The sequence below is a fragment of the Gavialis gangeticus genome, unplaced genomic scaffold (genome assembly GCF_001723915.1).
Source record: "Gavialis gangeticus isolate Ggan-Ray unplaced genomic scaffold, GavGan_comp1, whole genome shotgun sequence".
NCBI lineage: Eukaryota > Metazoa > Chordata > Crocodylia > Gavialidae > Gavialis > Gavialis gangeticus.
In genome coordinates, this window is record NW_017729032.1 from 184,645,018 (window position 1) to 184,650,737 (window position 5,720).

Here is a 5,720-nt window from a genome sequence, read left to right on the forward strand (position 1 = left end):
AAGAAAAAAATCAGTGAGAAAAGCATAGAGCTTTTCTTAAGAATGCCAGAGATTGATTAAGCTGTGAAAAGGGACTCATTTAAAAAAAACAACATTCAGACCTTTATTTTAATACAAGTGTGAAGGAGGAGGAGGAGGTTAAAAGTGCTACAGGTTTTATTTTACACTTCTAACATAAGACTCTGTCCTCAGTCATCCAGACCAGCTGATTAGCTTTTGGTTTTCATGTACACCAGAATGGCATTTCATTTAACCTCCTGCCTGCCAGCTCTGTGCCATGCTTAAACACTGTGCCACTTGTTCTTTTTCTCAGTAATCAGCAACATGACTCACACTGCTTTCCTAATATGAGCTGATTTTCCACTTAACTTTGGCTTCCTACATAAATGCCCTCCCCGAAGGTGGTTTCACACGGAATGCACATCTTTACAAATGCCGTCTCCTCGTAAAATTTACCTTGTGCTGCTCTTCTTTTAGCTTAAAAGCTTAGATGAGGGAGATGAGAAAGTAGCCAGCTTTGTCTCTCTGTTCCCTGTCTAAACAAGTGTAGAAATTAGTCTCATTCCTAGTTCTTTCTGTTATAAGCATTTGATTTTTCCTTTAAAAATATGTAAGATTTTAGAGTGATGAAAAATAATGTTTGGTTCTTAGGCATGTTGCACTAAGATTATACTTCTCTTCCTTCCTTCCATCCAACCTATATGAAGCCTACTTCTTCCCTCCTGCCCTTTTGTACACACATCCCTGTACATAATAAGATCCCTCCTCCCTGCCTGTCTTCCCTTAGAACTCCTTTTTAATGAGCACCTGAAGATATTCCCCAGTAGACTGCAGCCTCTGCCCACCTGCTTGCTTCCATTGCCTCGATACTGAGTCTTCCCTGCATTCTGAGCTGCTGCTGATTGACAGCTTGAACAAGGACTTGAAGGCTTCCAGCAAGAGGAACAGGTCATTTCTTGGGCCTTGTCTTCTCTAGGAAAAATATAGGTTTGTTGACCACATGTTAGTTACCAAATGGTAAAATGCAGAGGAGGACAACAGGCTAGTTATTATTAAGTCTGTTAGCTAAGTGAGGTAAAACCAAGACTCTTCTTTAATTCAGCCTAACTTACATGAAAAGTGCAAAAATGTCTTATCGTCAATAGGATTTTACCGTGTGTCGGTTGTTCCTATGCATTAGCCGATACGTGGCAAACAGATGCAGGGGACTTTTGCATCAGGGAGGAGAGCTGTGCAGGAACCTGCCCTATTTCTCAGCAGCTGGAACACCTTCCTTCCTGACTGGCACTCACCAGCCCGCACTGAAAAGCTCTGGAAGAGTCAGCTAGTCAATTCCCAGGTGCTAAAGGTGAATTGTAAAGGCTTTTCTGAATCATTTAAGTCAAGTCTTGTGGGATCTCCAGAGGGGAAAATAGCACGTGTCAGCTCTTTAATAATGTAATTAGTGCTCTGTTCTAACAAAATTGCCTCCCTGAAATCCTGAGAAAGCTGAGCTGGGTTGGTTTCTCTGCCAGGGAGGATGACCTCATCAAAAAGAATGAAAATAGAAGTTTAGATTTCAGCAGAGCTTGAGAATTGCAGTTTGATACTTTTCATGTTGCTCGCTTTCTGGCACAGAAACCAGAGGGACTACAGCTCCGTTTTTTCAGGATTTTCAGAAGGTAGTAATTTTGTCCAGATGCAGTGCTAATTACAATTAAGCAGTGGCTGTGCATGTGCAGGGCTGAATAGCTGGATACAACATGTAACTAAGCAGTAAAGTTAGCAGACAGCAAGAAGAAGAAAGGCCAAAATAGAGGGACTGGATGAGAAAGGAAAGATGGTAGAAAGTTGCAAAACAGAAAAACTCTTGAATAAGGAAATTAGAAGGGGAGGTCCCTTGGGGACCTCCTCGCCTACAGGAATCCTCTGTCCCCAGTATTAAAGCTAATCCAAGATGGTTGGCAATGCAGAAAGAAGGGAAATTGGGACAGGACAGAGAAATCTGAATGGGACTGGGAAAAGCAACTGACATATTCTCAGTAAGCCTCAAAGGAGAACCACGATATACCTGCACTGCTAGCCTGATGGGTGACAATTAGGGCTGCCATCATAGAGGACATTCCGGTCTTCTGCTACTCTGTCCTCTTGATATGAAACCAATGCCTTTTTGTCCTCTATTTTTCTCTTCAAGAGGAAAATAGAAGACATAAAGGCGTCCAGTTTCGTATCAATAAAGAACAGAGGACAACTGGTCTGTCCTCTATGATGGCCACCCTAGTGACAATGCTGTAGCTAATGGTGGCTGTCTTTGCACAGATGGCTAAAGGTGTTGGCAGGACCTTATTTAATGAGTCCAGGCTATGGTGGGCTGGACTCTTGGGCTAAGAACAGACGATCAAAAAGCCTGAGGCAGAATTAGTTCAATCTTTGCAGGATTCTCTTACCTGTGCAGATTGCACTGATAATGAAATGAACTGATGTTCACTTTTCCATCAGGAAAGGCAACCAGATGCCTGCACTGACCCAGGCCAAACCTGTCAGCCATTGCTGAGCCCAGCCAAGCAGTGGCCAACCCTGATTGGCTGCCCAGCACAAACCCCCAACCTCCTGCTGGCTCCTCACAGAGGGAGAAGGAGCCCCCGTCCAGGTGCTGGCCCCCATGGTGGGGTTCGGCCCATGCAGTGGGAGCCTCCCCACCTCAGGGAAACTGAAGGATTGCTGAGAAGGGTCCGTTGGGCAGGGAAATAATTAAATCTTACCATGCCATAGAATTCAGATCCCCATCATTCTTAGATACAAATAGAATTAATGTGTCCAAATTTCAAATTTCGTCTGCTTGTTCTCAATCCAAATCACTTCTTGACCTGTCCCTTAATATGCAGCATTCTCCAGCCTCCACATCCTGAGAAAAATGTATACTCAGTTTTTCAAGACAAATGTTTATGAGCTATTGAAAATTCTGGGGCAATATAAAATAATTTCAAAAACCTTCCATAGTGGAAAGCTGAAGACCAAAATAAATAACACAGTGTCACCATATTGATGTGTTACCCAGTTGCCTATTGAATTCAGGTTAAAAAATGGGTTTTGAAGTAAGCTGAAGCTGCAACAGAAATTGCATTGTCATGCAATTTGATACCACTGTACTCTAGCAGTCAGCCTTGGTACAGAATTTAGATGCGGGGCTTTTTATGCCAGAGTGATAGAAGTGTTCAGGGAAAGGATGAAAAATCAAAACTAGCATTGCAAATTAGAGAGCCTTATCTGTATGAAAACATCGCCACTTAATCCTGCATATTCAGAGAACCCAAGGAGCTGGAGAAATTCAGTCTGTGGTTCAGCAGGCCCGATTCTTCTTTAAACAAACACTAATGTTAGTGCAACTTACTACACACATGCAAAGCCTCATTGGAAGTCTTCCATCTTTTAAAGAAAAATAAACAAATGATTCCAACTTAATCTTTAGACCCCTGATCACTGGACAGTTAGTTAAGTGCTTGGCCAACACTTACCAAAAAATAATTGATTTATTTGAGGAGAAACGTGGGAAAAAAGCTTTTCAATTTATAATCTTGGTTCCTCGCAGCAGCTCATTTTGGAACAACTCCAGACACTATAGACGATGCATTGTGGGGGGCATGTGTCACCCCAGATTTATACACTGACAACGGGGTGCAGGCTGCACCCCAGCTGCAGCCGGCGCCCAGCAGCAGTGGTGGCAGCAGCACAGAGTTGTGCCCCCCACCCCATGGTCAACACTTATGTGTCGTCTGTGCCAGACACAGTGGGAAGTACTGTCATCTTGATCCTTCCCTGTTGTTTAGAGAGTCTAGATTCATTAGCACTATTCTCTCTCCCCAAAATGGCAGTAGTGCTCTGGAACACAATGGTGTCTTTCCTTCTGCAGACTTGTCTGACATTTTGAACAACATGGCCTCAATAAAAAAAGTATCCTAGATACTGGCTCTCTTTTCCTCACTCTTCATTTCTTCACATGAAATCCTGGCCCTCCTTCCAAATGCAGTTTTGACTATCACAATTGAGAGTGCTGCCTTGGTAAGGTTAACCCTACCAAGATTGAGGTGAGGACCCTGAATAGAGAAGAATAGGCAAGTCTTTATCTTTAGAGGGTATCTCTTTTTCATTCAGCACAATGGTGTACAGACTGGTCTCTTCAGTGTGCTAGATACCTTGATAAGCAGCTACTACCAGTAGTGCTCAACCATCTTAAATTATTGAATTACTACTTAATAGATAAGATCAGGTATTTTACCCACATTCCCTCTCATACTCCCAACAGACTCACTGATGATTTCCAAGATCCATTATTACAAAACTCTGTGTTTAAAAATTAATTTGAAAGTCCTGACTAACTCCAGCTAATGATTAGTGTAGCAGGCTAACTACTTAGTCATACAAGTTCATATACACATCACCCTAACCCTTTTTTATCTGCATTGATATACACGTCAGAGTTACAAGTTAATTTAATTTAAATTAAGTGTTACTCAAAGCCCTAGAGGGTTGAGCCTAAACTATTTCAAAGCTTATTCTCCTCCCTTTCTCATTGTAACAATATGACCTTCCATGACAGTTTGCTCATTGGCAACATAGGAGTGTTCAAAAACAGGGCTAAGAATGGACATGGGCTTCATTGCTTTTCTGGTGATTGGCCCAAGGTAGAACACACTGAGGTAAGAGATTGAAGTGACTTTGAATCGTGACACATTCAGGCCAAATTATAAAATGTGTCTCTTCCACACAGTTTTCCCATAACTTCTAATCTCTTGAGTAGAAAATTCAGTCACACTAAACTAAAAATTGGTGGTATTTCTTTTAATAGGAACTAGAAAGAAGGCATCTTTTTATAACAGAGAGTAAGAGGATGAGAGATCCAAATGTAAAATAACCTGCTGTCAGAATTAGGTAGCTTTTCTCCTGCCATTTTGTGAATCACTCAAATAGTATGGAGATAGCACCCAAGTCACTGGAATTATACATTGTGAGATATGAACAAATGTGAACAAACTGAATATACTTACTCAGTAGCTCGGGGAAATTCTAAAAATGCAAGTGGAACTTTTAAAAACTTTTAAAAACAAAAAAATTACGAACATAAAGCTGGCCTCATAGTATGCAACTATATAGTCTTTTCTCTTTCTCTTGTATTGTGGCAATAGCAATTTTTTATAATAAAAAAGAATTATAAAAACTGATGTTCATCTCATTTTTATTTATATGTCATATGTATACAAAGACCATGTAACTGCCTAATGTAACCAAAAGCTCTTTACAAAGCCACAAAGCCTATAGTCCTCACTCACTTATAAATTATTTAAAAAAATAAATGTACGCCTTAAAAATTACTAAGACATTGAAAAAATGTGTAGAAGAGTCCGGGAACATATATCATTTTAAGAAGATGAATTAGTTCATGATTGTAAATGTCTTTGACCAATTAAAACTCTATGTAAATCTAAGTATCATTATGGGATACCAAGTTTTTTCTCTTTAGCTTTCTTTGAAAATGACTTAGGTAAGTAGTTGCTATGCAGTATGCATCTGTTTGGCCTCTGTGAAATGAACTGTTGGTCTCAGTCCAGGTCATGTGTATTCATCACAAAATATTGCAGTCACCATTAACATCAGTTAGTGTCCTTGTTAGTTGTGTTAGTAGAAAAGCTCTTGACTAAGACTAGGGGCAGAAATTAAACATAAACCAGTATAAGTGATCAGAA

General features: G+C 40.5%; 1 protein-coding gene and 1 long non-coding RNA gene across 3 annotated transcripts in view; one reads left to right on the forward strand and one right to left on the reverse strand.

Annotated features, from left to right (window-relative positions):
- LOC109302960 overlaps window positions 1-971 on the reverse strand; it is a 2,442-nt gene extending 1,471 nt beyond the window's left edge. The window contains exon 1 of the long non-coding RNA XR_002098974.1: window positions 846-971. This is a non-coding gene — a long non-coding RNA (uncharacterized LOC109302960). The remainder of the gene's footprint in view (window positions 1-845) is intronic.
- Window positions 1-5,720, forward strand: part of CNKSR2 (connector enhancer of kinase suppressor of Ras 2) — a 476,383-nt gene that overhangs the window by 457,707 nt on the left and 12,956 nt on the right. The window lies entirely within an intron of this gene.